Source organism: Corvus cornix, chromosome 3, assembly GCF_000738735.6.
Source record: "Corvus cornix cornix isolate S_Up_H32 chromosome 3, ASM73873v5, whole genome shotgun sequence".
NCBI classification, from domain to species: Eukaryota; Metazoa; Chordata; class Aves; order Passeriformes; family Corvidae; genus Corvus; species Corvus cornix.
Genome location: NC_047056.1, coordinates 29,332,820 through 29,350,768, shown reverse-complemented (window position 1 = coordinate 29,350,768; position 17,949 = coordinate 29,332,820).

The window sequence follows — 17,949 nt, the reverse complement described above, 5'->3', positions numbered from 1 at the left end:
AATATTTTGACAAGTAAGGAAAAAAAATTGCATCCTCAACCCCCTGGCTGTGCTGTTAATACAGCCCAGGGTCCTATTGGCCTTCTTTGCTGCCAAGGCACACTGCAGGCTCCTACCCAGCTCATTCTCTGTCTGAATAGCCTGATCAGCAGAGCTGATCCCCAGCCTGTCAGTCCCTAGCCTGTACCACTACAGGTGTCTTTCCTTCCCTGCTGCAAGACTTTGCATTTGTCCTTACTGAATTTCCTGTGTGGCCATTCCTCCAGACTCTCTATGTCCCTCTGAATGGAAGTCCTGCCCTCATTCTCTTAAACTGTTCCCACCAACCTTATGTCACTTAAAAATCCCATGACTGTTATCCCCCTCACTTCCTCCAAGACACTGATAAAGCTTGGGGCAAATGTTCAGGATAACAAATTACAGTCTTGACTGTCAAAGTTCACAGTGAGAAACTGGGTCTCAGCATCAAGCAAATCTAATTTTTTAAGATATGTCCAGACATCCCTATTTTTGCTTAATGCCTATTTTTACTTCATGCCTCCACCCAAGATTTTCATTGCAGGCACGTGAAAGCATAGCATCTTTCAAAACAATATAACTTCCCAAAGAAGAAATTGGATTTTTTCTGTGGAAGACAAAAATCTAATATGAATTATGGCAGTTAATAACATAGAATGGTATAGGAGATACAAAGGGTGTACAAATACATAGGAACAATTGATGACTACCACACCTAATAGAAAATAAAAGAATAATATTATATATAGAAGAAATTTCCTTCTTCTTATACAGGGTTATTTTTCCTGTTGAGGAAATATGTTTGCTTTGGTCAACACTTTGGTGTTTTAATGACAAGTAATCAGTCACAGCCTTCCCCTTGCTGGCTTAGAGCCCTGGTTCATTAGGCAGTGTTCCACTGCTCTCTCTTTGTTGGACACTTCTACCTGCAAGTGCTAGTGCTACTTCCTTCCCTAGGCTGTCTTCAGGGTTTTGTCAGCCAAACCATAAACAAGCTTAACACCATTTGTTTGGTAAGTTATTGTATGGAATCACAGTGCTGTGTACTGATACATCACTAACAAACTTTTTAAAGCATGCGTTTTTGGAAGGAAACGTTGCTAACGGGTCGAAAAGGTCCCAGACTATGGATCTGTCCACTGAAGAGATGAAAATCCTGTCCGAGTTTGACAGTAACACCAAGGAGTTACCAAGAAGCCAAATTTGGTGCAATAAGTAGGTATTGGAAAGATAAGAGATATAATGCATATATAGCCCTAGACAAAATCTATTAAGATTTCTCCTTTTATTCTTATTTTCTCCTAGTACTCAGGCTGTCACTACCAACTAAAGACTGATTGCCATGACTCTTCTCCATCCATCCTTCTCTCTGTCTAGTCAGAGAGGTAAGGCATCTGTGACCTAGTTAACTTTCTCAGAGCAAAAGATTTGCACCACTATCCTTGCTTTGAAATCAAGTCCTTGGGTATGTTAGGTCACTTTCTTGGTACCTCTCAGATGAGTATTGGCTTACTGGGAATCAAATCATCTCCCTTCTCATTAAAATGAATTCTCTGAGAATTCATTTTATGCTTTCCCTCCGAACAAAATATCAGAGCAGAGCAGGTGATTTTATCATACACAAGTTGCTTGTTTCCTAGGAGACCTTCAGTCTAAAGGACAGAAAAGAAGATCAAGGCTGCCTGGCCCAGGTGGCACTTGCCTTTTGTGCTATCAGAGACTGTAGATCCAACAGGATTGACCAGAGGTTTGCTATGGCTGTTCTGCTGCAGATCCTACCCTCTATCTTGAAGACTCAAGGCTGAGAAGCTACATGAGCCACATCAGTATTGTGCCTGGGACCACTGAGTGCTGAGGACCCCTTTCTCCTGAAATGAGACCCTCTGCTGGAAAATGACAAAGGTCTCAGCATGGACTAGGACACGATTGCTTTCCTTAGTTCTTTTGTATGTCTTGGGGCAGACAAGATGATCTGGGGCAGGCGAGGCATGTTAGGGAGCATGCCAGGTTGCATTTAACCATGTGGAGTCAGGCTTGGGAACTTTCATATTTTAGATTGACCCTTGGTACACCAGTAGCTATGGTTATTCTCAGAAAAATATTTCAATGATTGAAAATTACTTGGATTTCTTGTCTTCTATGCTTTATTATTATGGAGCAGACCAAAGGAGAGGACGTAGGAGAAAGGTAGGGCTTGCAAATACTTGGATATTATATCCTGCAATTTAGCTTAAATTGGCAATTTACCAATGTGAATACCCCCAAGTGGGCCTTAATGCTGGAGTGGGTGGTTTAATTAGCACTATGCTCCCATTTATAATTAGATTTCTGTTAGCTCAGTTTGAAGCATGATTTCATAATACAAAATTATTTTTAAAAATCCTGTGGGGATATTCCTGGTAAATTAATACTGTGGACTTTGATGAACTGATGCTTTTAATAGACTGTGGTATTTGCAAAGAATCTAAATCAAAGCAATAATACTACCATCCTATAAAAGTCACTTCCACAGGATAATAAATCCACATGCAAGAGGGAAGAAAAGTCATAGGATTAATCCAAGGAGAATCTGGACTGTGTGCTTCTCTATTTCAATTTGGAAAACTTGAAAAATTTAAATCTGGTCAGTAATTTTATTTTTTTAATAGAGTAGTGTTAACCTCAAAACAAAATTTTGTGTTCACATTCTTCAAATAAATTTTTAATACCAAATTAAGATATGTCTGTGAATTTAAAACATAGAAACTAGGACTAAAAATGAGAAGTGGGCTAAATTCTATACATTTTAACATACTGTTTATCTTCAACAAACTGATTGTGGTTAAAACCTTCTTAATCTGTTCTATACAATTGGAATATTTTCCTTTTTATTTTCATCTGATTTTATCACAGTTGCAGGACAAGGGTAAACTGTAGAATGATAAATCTTTGCAGAAGGACCACAGAAAAGCGAACCATGATTTTACTAGAGTGCAAGGGCAAATTCATCCTTGTGCAAGGGGCAGTGATGGAGTGAACTCCTCTCAGATAAAATGAGCTGAAGAAGAAGCAATAGCTGCAGTATGCACCAGTGAATGTTTGATGGGAGGTCTGTGCTCAGTTTGAGGTGCTGCATCTGGAGGAGATACTGCCTTACTTTACTTGTAAACACATGGATCTGGGCCAGGAATGATACAGCCAGCTGCTTTGCTTCAAGAGGAAAAGGAAGTGACTTGCAGCTTTCCTCTGCACCCCAAGGACAAACTGAAGACTTAGGAATCTCATGAAGAGAAGTTGGGGCTTAACCTTTTCTTCCAGAAAGAACCCAGGTCAGAGGTGAGGTCTAATGGGAAAAGCTCAAAGACGGACAAGTCTTGAGTCTACTTTACTCCACTTTTCCCAGAAAAAGGACTGTTGAAAGCCATCTTCTCTGTAGATTGGATTCCTTCTCCAAAGCAAGAAAACTTAAAAGCACAGCCAGGTTCCTGCCATCCAGGCACTCTCCACCTGGTCATCCTTGCTAACATCACCACCATGGACAGGCAAGCATTACCTGTAGCTCTGTGTCAATCTGAAAGCGAGACAAACATGTTTTTGGTAGGAAAAGCAGTCATTAAGATTTTATTTTTGGTTGCTTTCAGCCTTGAGTAGATTTAGCAGTATGAACGATCACATGGCATTTCATGAGGTAAATTAGTCTGTATTTCATTTTTTGGAGAGAGAAAAGAAGAAAATGTCAAGGAGAAGAGAAAGTATAGAAGAGAAATCTCTATTGTGTATTTTTATCACCTATTAACTGTTTACCTGACTTTTTTTAAAGCTTTTGTAGAGACTCAATGAGAAAAACAGACACAGCCAAGACAATGGGAGACTGAACATTTTCTATCGCTTGGTTTTTTTATCAAAATAATCTTAGTTTAAAGGAGCAGTGGGAGCCATTTCTTACTCTGGCATGAAAAAAAGAGGACTGAGTAGCCCTTGGAGATTAGATGGTCACAAATAGTAATATAAATGCTAACTAGTTATTTAAGAAATAGTAAAACAAATGTTGAATTATTCTCCGTGTTCTTTATCCTCCAGAAGAAAAACCTTACCCCTTGTTTCTTCCCTTCTTACTGAATGGTTAGATTAAATATGTATTCCCAGTGCCATCATATATATTTGAGCCATTGCTGCTAAACTGATGATGTTTTAATGAACATAGCCATTTTGAAGACCATCACTACTTTCTGCAGCCACACTGGGGCTATGACGTGGTCCAAAAGACTTAGACAAACATTAGAGAGCACTTCAGACTTGCAGAAGCCATTCTTAATTATGTTACAACCTCTGTCATATTAATGACAACAGAAGATACTGGCCAATACAGGCTTGAACTGAGTGGCAGATGCTCAGCTGGCATAAATTCTGACTCATACCTGCAAAAGTGTCTGCATCAGAGCTGTTTTATTACTTCAGCCTTTTGCTGACCTGACTGCTGGGTCACTAACATATATTTAAAACTCAAAGTGCAATTTCATGTACAGCTGGTACAGTAAGTCCATGCAGACCAGGTAAATTAAGCTTTCATCTCAGTGCCTTGGAGCAATAAAATCCCCACTTACATGGGCCTAATTAATAGATAAATAAATTACAAGACCTGAAAGGATATTATGATTATTTCACCTCATCTTCTGTCTGTAAGAGGCCTTGTGGATTTCTAGAGTTAATTGTTTATTTCCCAGATGTTTTGAAATTTTAACTCCCTGTTTGATCATCTGTTTTCATGCAAAACCCTATGGTAATTTCTTAACCTTAGAATTTCTTAACCTTAAATACTTCATAAGACTTTGCCGCCATTTATTTCTTAAACGTCTCTCCCAGTTTTCTACAAGAAAGTTAGCCAATTCTTAATTACTGTAGTGGATGCCTCCTTGATATTTTATAGCAGTAATTTGATTTCAAAAGTTCAATGTCATATCATACCTTTTGAAATCAAATTGAAATACATCTTATGTACTGTGCTTATGAGCTTTTAAAGTTTTGTAAGTTCTGATGAACAAAATGTGTCATTTTGTTTAAGTACCCTCTCTAAATCTGCCAGTTTCCCAGGATTCATTAAAAATCAACAAAGAGAAAACTTCTTAATTTTCAAATCCTGTGCATAAAAATTATATAGGTGTGCTGATTTAAATATATTTAGTAGTAGTAGCTCTCTATATCCTCTTGCATTGCTGGGAGAAAGGAAGGTACTGAAGGACCACCAGGTGCTGAGAACAGAATACATTATCTGTTTTTTCCAAGCAGAGGATAGAGAAATATCTATTGAACTTATATGTCCCTTTCATCTTTTTATCAGTGGTCCTACTTTTATTGGGTAGGAATAAGCCAGGGCTACATTCATGTTCTTTTTGTTGTTAAAAGCTCTTTCTGATCTGCTAAATTTCTCCGTCTAGAAATTATTCCCTTGATATCCTTTTCCTCCCCCTATCATTTTTCTGTAATTGCTAGTATCTATCTGAGTTACATTCATTGTTATCAACTTTTATTCTTTCTGTATTCATTTCATCCTTGTAGCCCCTTCATCTAAGTCAGATTTGCATTAATTTCTTTTAAACTATGGTCAATAGAAACATCACTGTGACAGAGACTAATAGTTCAGGAAAAGTGTTGGATTAGATTTTGGTTAAAATTAGCTGTACAAATGTGGATTCTGCTGAAATCGCAACAAAACAGTAACATTTCATTCTTTTCTCCCTATGATTCATTCTTGTGTTTTAAGCTTTTAACTACCAGGGCACACATGGAACAGTGCACCCAGGAAATCGTTATTTTGTGGTGTTTTCCAAAGACATGGCTTGCTAATTCAAAGCATACCACAGTGAGCTTTTTCAGCTCCCTGCTATAAGTTCATTTGCTTAGAATTCAATGGATTAATATTTTCTGAAAACTAATTAATATTTTGCCACCTGACCAAACAGGTCAATTCCACTAGGACACCTTCACTTCTAGTGACAAGGTAGAAGAAGAAATTAAATGGTGTTCTACTGTGTGACCTTATGAAAAATAAATAAATATTGAAACTGCTGGCATTAAGACCATACACTTAATACATATCTCACCATCATGTTTACTGCTCTGTGGCAATGTAAACTTTATTTAAATATCCCCCTGAATTGCTGGTGAAATATTGGCATTCTGTTTGTGGGAAGGAGCTGCTTGCTTTATTCCACAGATGTTTTCATGTATGGAATTCACAACTGAAGTTTCTGATTCAGTTTGTCACTCTCATTCAGACTGTACTCATAGGCAGAGGCTGTGTTTCCTACACATTGCCATAATGGGCTTTGTTTCTGTTGAACATTTGAATGGTAGTTATCAATGAATAACTATTGCAATATCCTTTAACATGTCTCACAAGTGACAAAATTGGGAAGGTTCCAAGTTTCAAATAGTAATAATAACAATAAAAATAAAAATGAAAAATAATAATAATAATAATAATGTGCCTAGGTATGAAGCAGAGATGTTGTCTATCAGTTTTAAAATGGTGAATAATGATGGTGAGAGTTTTTAGGTGAGTGGACATCCAAGCTGTGGCATTCAGAACCACACTGTAGGTCTGAAGAGGTTCCAGGGATAGAAAGAATCTCTCTACAGATACTGTGTAGATGGTGTACTTAAATTTAGCTACTCCAAATGTCAGATGTTTATCTGGTAAAAAATAATCATATCTTCTGGAAAGATGTAATCCTTTCTGGAGACAGCAATTCAAAATGTTGACAAAAATGTCAGTGATGTTTTAAGCGTTTTTTGACAGATTATTTTCATCTGGGTTTTTTATGCATCTTTAGCCTAATGCAGTTCTTCCCAGCAGAGTTTCTCTCTGTATATTTGCAAATTAAACCTGAAAATATTGAGACTGTGCTCAAGTTGAGTGCAATGAAAGACTGTGGGGGAAACAGCTAATGCAAAGTAACTTAGTGCAAAGTAATTTGGGGAGCAAAGCTTTGCTGGCTAAGAAAAAGATAAAAGGAAAAAGCAAGAAATCTTATTTCAGCCAAGCTCATTTCTCTGTCCATAATTTAAATCCAGCATAATGTTAGAGAATCATAATAGATAACCAATACCTGCTCTGCACTCCCTCAGTACTTGTAAATGGCTCACACATTATTCCATGTCCTGAAACCTAAATCTGAAATTCAGACAGTGAATGACTCAGGCTTTGGGGATTGACTATTGGTGGGGGAAGAAAGGAGATTCAGTGGGGATATAAGTGCATGGTTGTAGAACCAGTATGCCTTTTCCTCAAGGATTAGTACTTACAAAAGTAAAGTAAAATAATGCAATATAGCCAGAAATGGAACCAGAATCTCTCCATGTGCTTGGTTTAGTTCAGACACTTCCCAAATAATTCTAAAAGACTTCCTGTGAACAGTGGACTGCTCTTTGTCTTGCCATCCCATTGGAAAGATGTATGATGCAGAGGCTACTATGAAGCATGCAGTTTTAAGGAGGGTAAGTGATCTGTGTCAGGGTTGAAGACCATCTTTTCTGTCCATTTTTAACACTTTCTGCATGAGGCTTGTTCAAGTAGAGAATAGATTTTATGAGTAAAAGCTAACACTTTTTCCTTCTTGAAATTCCTGTTATCACCATTGTATTTCTCTGGGTGTGGATGCAAGTCATGTCTTCATCTTGCGTAGTCAATGGCTGAGGACAATCTCACTGATGTAATGGGAAAAGAACAAGGTCCTCTGTTTGTAGAAAAAGTATTTATTTGCATTCATTCATTCTTTTAAGGCTGGTAGGAGTCTTTATTCTCTTAGCAACTGGCACTGGGCTGGGATGTAGCAATAGGGCAGCAAAGTAACTCATTATTTCTACAACCTATGGAGTTATCCCTTTAGAAAAAAAATACTACAGTAGGACAGAAAACTACATTCCTGTTCTTCACAAATTTTGCATTATCTGAAACATTTTCATCTTCAGAAAGAGAGACCAAAATTTAAAGATGTATGTCAAAATGAAATTCCAGAGTACACAATTTCAGAAATGCTGTAAATTGATATTCCTAAAAAAAAATCTGCTTCTCCAAATTCTTGAAACCTACTGACTCAAAGTGGGGCTTTTTTCTGACCAACTTCATGGTGCTCAGCCATGAAGTTACAGGGGTGGATGACTGTTGTTACCTTCAGAGTAATTATCTCCCCATGCTGCAGTGGTCACATAGCCAGGGCCATGTGAGGCAACTAGTGCCTGGCCAGTAGCCAGGCTGAAGAATGGAAACACAGAGTTCCTTGTACTTTGTTCTGGATGGTGGCTTGCAGGGTGACCAGGAGCCCATCCCCAGGGCTCTGAACACAGTGGCAGCAAGACTGGCAACCCTGTACAATAAACTCATCTCACTGCTGATGAAAACATATTTCCTGAGCATAAAAGGTGTGCAGCAGTTCTGGGAGGCAGATATCCTAGAAGTTTAAAAGCCCTGGACATCTGAGCTGTGCTGCAGTCCTTCAGGGAGCATCTCAGCAGCTGGGTGGATGAGTGAAGGAGAGGCAGAGAGCTGGTGAGTTTTGCTGGTAGAGTTGTTCAACTTGGCACATTTCTGCAGGACACTTCACTTTCAGTACACTTCACTTTCAATGGACTGTCATTTTTCTGACTGAAGTCGATTTTTTTGAAACATTTCTGACCATCACCAGTCAAATCATCATGAAACTCCAGTCAAATCATGAAACCCCAGGAGACTCAAAAGCGTGGCTTTTTGCTTTGTGGGAGAGGTTTATGCATCTTGCTTGAATCAGAATGACCTTTCTTACTTGAACTTGCTATGCTGCAGATCCTCTGGGTCCTATTTGTACCTTCCTGGGACTGCTCTGCCACATGCTATTTTTCACAGAACTTTGTACTAGAGCTTGTATCTGCTTTGGGGATTTATGAACCATCTTGCAGCTCTGACCACACAGCTGTGCAGAGAAGTTGATGCTTTGAACAGTTGCCCCCAGACAGAAAGCAGCTCTTTCAATGGCTGGTGATCGCAGAATAAAAGAGAAGAAAGCTGAGAGAGGGCCAGCAGAGGGAGAAGTATTAAAGCAATGAGGAGAAAGTAGAATTTTGCTTTCAACACATCCACATTACTATTCACTTAAGAGAAAAAACAAAACAGAAGAAAACAAAAAAACCAAAATCCAATCATTAATTCATCCTTTGGTAATTTGGATGTCTTACACCAGAACTCAAAACTGATCTCTGAAAGAAGACAGTGTTCTTCTAGCCCCAAAGCACATATTATACTAGTGCCAAAAGGGTAAACACATTCCTTTTGAGCTTTCTGCTTTTGTTTTCAGTAAAAGAAGACCCACAGAGTGACCTACAGTGTAAGTTTTCTTCCCTTCTCAGCTATTTCTGAAGTTCCATTTCCACTGTGAAGCCAAATAACAAGATCTTTTGCCCTGTTTTAGGACATAAAAAGAATAAGCAAAAAAAAGAGCAATGAAAATTTTCTCTGAAAATAATGAATTTTCATTCTGTCTGATCCAGATCCATCACTCTGAAAGCAACAAGTAGATTTTGTCTGTGCTTTACAGAGCTCCCAAACATGTGACTCCTCCAGAACCCTTTAGAAAATGCCATATATCTTTCTTAATTAGGGAATGGAAACTGCAATACCGTAGTTCCTGGGTACTCTGCTTGAGTAGAGGGTCTGGTTGGCCTCATATTCTGCTTTCTCTTGAATAAATTTCAATCAAATAAATCTAATTAAAAGCTGAATTTCCTGCTCTGCACCTGGCAGCTAAAAATATAAGATACCAGGGACTCAGTTTCAAATATTAGCTAGATTTAGTGTTGCTTTTAATCTGAAAGAAGATCTGGAACTGGTCTCATCCTCATCAGAGTGTGTTAACTACTAAGTCACCCATGTCTGGACATTTTGGCCACTCTTCTCACATCAGAACTGAAGCTTTCTGTTTGGAACTAGAAACTTTTCTGCAACTGCTCTGTTTTTAAAAAGTTAACAATAACCACTCATTTATGAAAGGATTTATTTTTGTTTCAGGTATGAACAGGGACACACTCTGAAAGATTTTCACAAATGAGAATTCTCAGCCACAGCTCTGTCACAGCATAGAGAGGCCACTTGATCTAAAGTACCACTCAGACCAGCTTTATGCAGTATAAAAGTACCACAGACAATGATGAAACAAGGCACAGTTAGCAAGGAGGATGCTAAAAGGGTTGAACTGAAAGAAATAAGCCACCCTGCTGCAATCACATTTCTATTCCTGGATTAGAGAGGGGGTAAAGAAACAATAATTCACCCTGACTGGTTGTGTAACCTACCTGAGATGATTTCAGGGATCTTCACAAAGTTGTATGGGCATTGCTTGTAACCGTCTTTAAGTATAGGACACACTACAGCACAGAGTATATGTTAGACTAACAAGCACTCAATATCACTGAATGATGCCAATTTCAGTGTCATAAGTTAACATCAAAGTTTCACCTGTGAAATAATAAAAGTTGCACTGCTTATTTCTTTTAGTGCAATAAAAAATACTTTTGAAAACTCTGAAAAAAGAAGTGAATTCCAGTAAAATAAAATAATATTTCAAGTGAGTTTGATCAGCTAGTCCATTTGGAATTGTTTTCCTCTTAAAAATATGTAGCTGAGAAGATGGAATATTTCTGAAGATCGTATTAGTTAAATAAACATTAATGAGATCAGTGTTGTTTCCAACACTGGTATTCATTCAGCTCAAGAACAAATACATGATGTGGGATACATGCAAGGAACATAAAGGAGCAGTAATTTTAAATGAACAACATACTCAAGAAAATAGTGATTTCCTCACAGATAATGCCCAAACAGAGAAAGGGAAATTGAAAATACATTACTGAAATCACTCAGCCACTTCACTCTTTAAATTATTTAGAAGTTCTATAGATTTGTTTTTCAATTACCTTTTGCAATCCTGAAAAGCACACATAAAGGTATATTTATCCCCTTCTTTTTAGTCAAGAGTAGATTTTATTCTGCAAGTCTCTTTTGTATTGGTTTATTTATTGATTTATTTATTTGGGTGGCTGGTTATTTACCTATAGGTAACAGTGGAAACCCGTGCTGAAGAGCTAGTTTTGCAGTTTTGAAGAGGTTTATATATATTAGTCATTTATGCATCCTTTACACCCAAGCTCCATATTTATCAAGTAGCTGCTAAAGTGACTATACCCCCTTCACAGAGATTACCTGCATCTCTTTCTCTGGATGTTGCTCATGCCACTATAACATCCTAAGACCCAGAGATAGATTTCTTAGGTCCTCTGGCAGGACTTCAGGTACTTACTTTCTTCCTTCCCATAGCACAATGAATGAGTAAGGCTATCAGATGGACCGTAAGACAATTGCCATGGCATTAAACAGTCCCTGGGGTTCAGGATCCAAAAAATACTGATCATTTCCAGGTATCCTGGGCCAGACTTCTGAAAAGCTGTGAGAAGGATGAAAAGATTTTAAACACTTTGTGAAGAATGCTGACATGAATGAACATAAACACATTTAAAGATTCACAGCGCCCTTTGTAAAGTGGATGCTGCTTTTGGAAAATGAAAGAAGACACAGATATTTACAAACATAGATGGAGTATTATCTGAAAACAGTATCTTTGTTACTGGCACCTTTGGCTTCCTGAAGTCATACCCCTGTGTGTCATTCATCATATCTAATTCCAAGGCCGCTTCTGTGCTGCCTAGAAAAAGTGAAAAGAAATCCCTTACTTTGTAATTAGTGTGTGAAAATGCATTGGAAAATATTATAAATGCCAGTCAGATCTCCTTTATAATAAAAAAGATCTACAGGTTAGAACATGGGCAGAAAACAACATGTAAACTAAATTATCTGGAGAATAACATTTCAAATCCACACCATTCAAGTGAAGACCAAAAAGTGAAAGAGAAGCAAGACTGAAAGACTCCTAGAGATGGCCACAGAGAATAAATTAAATTACTTTGTATTGAAACAAAATGGCATTTAGAATCCATGTGTTTGGAGGGAAAGGAAGAAGGAAAGCATAAGCTGAATTTGCAGATTAATCCTTGCCTGCTCTTTGCTGCACAGCGTTTGTGGAACAATTAAGTCCCACCTTGTTTTCAACTCTAAACCTGAGAATATCAGAAAAAGATCAGCAGACTGGGCAAAGAATAAGAAAGAATAAGCAGAGACATTTAATCACTTCAAGTTTGTTAATCCTCTTCTGCTTTATTCACTCTGAAATCTATGCTTTAATTAAGTTCTTCCTATGCACAGATTTCCAGGCAGCCTGACTTTTAAGTACTTAAAAAGGCATGAAAGAGAGGGTCAGTGCAAGGAGGCTGCATCACCCTTGGTACTGAGGGTATTCTTGTGCAGTAATTTCTTCGTTGTTCGCTGTCTGTTTTACCACGGATGGTGTTTGTAAGCCCTCATTCACACTGCTTGGAAAGGAAGACCTCTTGCCAGAGGAGGCAGTGCAGGGGTTTATTGCTGCTGTCACAGCTCCTTCACCCCGGTAGGATCTCCATCTTCCCTGTGGACCATAGCCTTCTTTTGGGGGAGGAATTATATCAATATGGAAGCTCTGTGGACCTGTACAAAATGATCCCTTTATTTTTAGAGCCTCCTATGATGCTTAATTTTTTGTGTATCTGAGTATTTGCGAAGCATTCTGAGCCCCTTGGGTTGAGATTTTTGCTGGAAGTAATAAAGAATTTTCCATGCTGTCTCTATCTCACAGTGTGCCAAAAAATCCTCTGTGGTTTCCTGTGGTCTGCAACACAGATTTTGAGATAGGCACATTACCCAGAGTGGGGTAAGGTGGAGGCACAGTGGCATCATACCAGTAGAGTGGGAAAGTGCAAGAGAAAGCCTTTGGCACTGTGGTTAAAAAGGTCATGTTAAGTAACCCCAGGAGACAGATGCACAGCACCATGTCAAGAAAATTACAGCCAATGGTGCCCGCTGGTGTTACCTTTATTGTTTATAAGGACACTGTCAGTTTGTGTTTATGTTCTTGTCTCTCAGTTTTGTTCCAGCATATGGGTCCCATTTTAAAACTAACATTAAAGAAGCCCAGAAACGAGAGGTGACACTCCCATACACGTGTACACACACACACAAAATAAAACCTGGCAGATCATGACACATGGAGTGTCAGCTCTTAGTTATCAGTTTTCCGGCTTTTTATTGGTTGTAATAAGACCTTCAGATAACTTAAAATGTGAACTTCTAATCTTCCTTTATGTGTGTCTCTGTTTTCATGCTTGCATAAATAAGATTCAGACTAAAAAGCAACACATTATGTATGGCAGTGATAAATAAACACAGATACATCTTTTCCACAATAAGGATTCAAAATCAGTTGGCTTCCTAAAATATCAGACACATGTGACTTTTAAATAAGAAGTTGTTAGTTGCATGTGGACATCTTCACTTTCTCTGTGTCACTGATGGAATTACTCATGCTAAGGAAGGGACACACACATGTAAAGCACATGTTAATGTGTCATAAGTTAAATTATACTAGAAAACAGAACAGCTAATGTCTGTTTAAATCCGTCCTTGGTCATAGATACAGATGGTGGGAGCTAAATAGCTTTGACCAACATATAATGAACTCAAAATGTCATTTTCCTAGCTATTCATAGTCTTTTTGTGTGGGCTTAGAGTGCTGGGCAGTCTTGCTGTCAGCTTTGTGACACAGAAGCTGACTTAGGCGTAGTGATGAGAAGGGCTAAGGAACGAGCATAAATCTCATAGGGTAAAATAGTGGCAAAATGTAGTATGAAATTCAAGTCTTAACTTGTAGGATTAGTGTCAGATCTTATCTTGTGTTCACTTTACAAACAAAAAATATGTGCCATGGGAATAAAAACAAGGGTTTGATAGCTGAAGCAGGGGCTCCTGCCTGTGGAGTACTTGGAAGTTACAGCCCAGGGTGCTATAGCTCAGTGTGTGATAAGATCATAAGACCCACCAAGAGAGTAAAGTGTGTTTCTCCAAGCAGATTAAATAGAGCAGATGTGCAGCTTGAGAAAGAAGGTAGCAGCTGCTTTGCATTCTCTCACTTCTTCAGAGAAGACACTATGTTAGCTCTTTCTGTTTAATTGATTAAGTGGGCAACACTGGAGTTTTGGGGAGAGAAATCCTCAGAGGCTCACCTGTGTTGATCACGAATTACCTGTTCCTGTGTCTTCATTGGCATCTCTGCAAATGGACTCCACGGGTTCCAGGGGAACTCTGCATTCTGGCACAATCCATTACTTCTGCCAAAACAGTGATCTGTGATTTAGAATAGATGCAGTCCTAGGATGGCAAAAATGCTGAGGGATGATGTAGGAGCAGAGCACCTGCTGTTCTTCATGTAAGTTCTGAAAATCTCATCTCTTCTACCTTGTGAAAGGCAGAATGTACAGTTTCTGTGGGATGTTTCTCTGACCAGGAAGAGCAAATATTTCCTAAAGCTTCTAAACATTGAAGGAACCATGAAGATCCAAATTTTGTCCCTCAGAGCAGTCATGGTTAATTCTACATTAAATCTGAATCTTTGGCACAAAACCTGGGTGTGTTCAGGGCCCAGTGTGAATGCCTCAGCAGAGCTTGCATGGTTTTTTTCTTGGTTCAGTGCACGGGATTTTTTGTTTTCCAGAGGCTGGCCTAGTGAATCAGAAAAGCCTTCTCTTAGTGCATCTAGTAGATTTGCTCTGTTGGGTCAAATGGTGAGGATTTATGCCTTTCATGCCAGATTTTGCATCTCATTGATGACCTTGCTGTCCCTGTATAGGTATCATACACACTCTAATGTAAATATGAGGAGCAGGAGTAACACTGACCTTTATTTCTTATTCCAAACCATACAATCCTGGTTAGAGCTTTTTGTCAAAACTGGCTGATGACTCACTGCTGGGTTTGCTATTACATGTCAAACGGGCTTAGACAGCTTACATCTAAACTATGGGATACAGGAATATTTCCCAGATCATAGGTTCAGGACCTCTGTTTTCACACCTTTATTTTGGAAAAATAATACTTTGTGTGTTCAGGAGGACAGTAAGGATGCTCCTGCAGGTCTCCCCATCTGTGTTGTCAGAGGACGTTCTGGATGAAGGATTTTTTTAATGAAATATAATCAGCTCAATCCTATAAACTTTGCCTTGAAAGATCTTGGAGGCTTTACCTTCAAATGGCACACAGCATGGTAACTTTCAAAGCTGTAGCAGTTTTCAGTCACCCCAAGCTCAGTCAGGAATTATTGAATAGGAATTCATAATAAATGGAAATAATCTGTTCATTTCACACCCTTTAATTAGCTCATGAGATCAGGAGACAGCTGATCTGAAATGCAAGTTGTGGTGTAACAGGAAAATCAGTCTGGTATTTGCATGTTGTAATAACTTTGGGAGGGAGCTAAAATATCCAAAGGATTAAAAGATCTTATAATAGTTTAGTCAAATACAAGAGATGGTACCTGGAAATTGATGCAGCCAGTTATTATAGTGAGAGATAGGGAGGTGGAGAGATGAAAAAGAGCTTTCAATTCCTGTTATTAACTTTTGCTCAGAGTTAATAATTATTTGAAAAGAAACTGCCTTGAATCAGTGCATTCTGCACTGCTGGCTCTGGAGCTTTTAAAGTCTGGCATTTGGCATCACTGGTACAAAGCTCTATAACATTTAGCCAAAGGATTAAAAAAAACCCTCGAACACTCAGAGAAGTGAGGAGAAGGAGTATGCCTTCCATTGGACAGTATTAACCAGAAAGACTCTTCACATATGGCAGAGAGGAGTCTAATTGAACTCCAAAGATTTTGATGGATTTTACAACATTTTTATAAATCAAGATTATGAGACAACACTCATAGACAGACCAGATAAAGTATTCTGTTATGTGGTTTTGCCCTGTCCTTTTCTTTGGCCAGTAGTACAAACTTAAACACCTCTTGTTTTTAAAGAAGAAAAAAAGGTTTGTAAAGTGAAATGTCAACCATAGGTATATCTCCAAATACTTCACTCCAAGAAGAAAGTCAGTATTAGAGGATAGAAATGTCCATTGATTTTACTGTGCAAAGTCCAACTTAGTTATGTGGGAGAGGGTGTGGGAATACTACTAAAACATGGATTAAATCCTTCAGCAACCAACAGTGCATGGAGTTTACATCTTTATCACTTAGATGCTTCATTTCAAAAGCAATATAAGATCATAGAATGGTTTGGGTTGGAAGCGACCTGGAAGATCATAAAGATCCAAACTCCCTGCCATGGACAGGGACACCTTTGACTAGGGTTGCTCAAAGCCCCACCCAACCCAGCCTTGAACAATTCCAGAGATGGAGCATCTACCAATTCTCTGGGCAACCTGTTCCTGTGTCTCACCATACTCTCAGTAAAAAATTTCTTCCTAAAATCAAATTTCTTCATCAAAGCAAAATAATTGGTGTCCAGCATCTTTTAAATTTATGGGTTGAGTTACAAGCTTCATCAGAGTAATCTGAAAAATAGTCTGACCCTGTGTTTCTTCTGCTGGTTCCATGTTTGCAGGATAGGCTCTACCTCCTTTCATCAGGGTTGAATTCTTTCCCTCGCTACGTCTTTCTTTACATGAATCAATTACAGTCTTCTCAATGGATGGTCAGTCATTCCAATTTATCTTTGAAAGAGATGATTATTACGTTTTTTTGAGGATAAAAATAAATACTAGGCATCCATTTATATCTAACATCTTCATCTCATTATTCACACTGTCTTGAAACAACACATTGTAAGTTATGAATTTAGTGCAAGGGAATTCGGCATTGATGAAAGATACTAAAGTGACATCTTAATTTCTTTCTCCAGGAGACATTCATGTCAGGACAGGTTTTTCTTATAACTTTTGCTGATATATTTCTCATTTGGATATCTACAAGACTTGAAGCCTCTTCCCATTTATATAAGCGTTAGGAGGCTACAAGAGGAGCACCATTGTGCTTGGGGCTCTCTGATGTGAACAGACAGTGAAAGACAATCCTACAAGAGATAATGACAAGTAAAGGAAGGCAAGAACATCTTATACTGAATCCTTATAATCTACTCTGTGTTCCTGTGCCCTACTCTTGTTCCTGGGTCAGTGTTTTAACCACTCCATGTTTACCTCTTCATCTCTGGAACTTGAATGCTTTCAGGTTGATAGCACTGCTCCCTCATTGCACACATTAACTGCCTCTTTCATTCCTCTTAGTTATTACTTTTATTTTATCACTGAGTACTATTTACTTGGACATGTTCAAAAATGCTGGTGATGCCATCAGTTTTCAGTGACTGTCATCAGCTGCATCAGCTGAATGTAGGGAAGAAGTCCATGGAAAAAAGTAGAGCTGTACCTCCTTTCTCATTGTACATACAGTCCTCTGTAACCGTAAACTGTCTTCCTTCCTTCCTTCCCTCCTTCCAGTGAACTGAATTTACCTTATATGTTATAGGTCAAGGCCAACCTTGCAAAAAATGAATGTGATTATGGATTTGCATCATGAATTGGTCTTGCAGCCCTGCACATTTGAAACTATGATAGAAGGTTATATAAATCTGGGGATATGGGGAAAAGGAGGGTTGCAATTTCTCTGATGCAGGTGACAAAATAAGAACATAGAGCGGCAAGCTGTGTCACGAGGGTTTTCCTCTCTGCTTTTGGATTAGTTCTCAAACAATATTAGCTGTGTAGCGCATTAGATTGATATGGAGTGACATTCTCTCCATGGGCATAATGTTAGGTTTCAGGAATCATTAATAATAATTGTGAAAGAAACATGAAAGCAACCAATCCACTTATTTATAATCTGGTTGTTTATAGCTTCCTCTGTCCCGATCTCTTTGATCAGTCTTTTGCTGTATCATGGAATTGACTCTGTTCCTTGAGGCAGGGGTTACAAACCAAAGCCAATGTTGGCATGACTGTACTGGGCC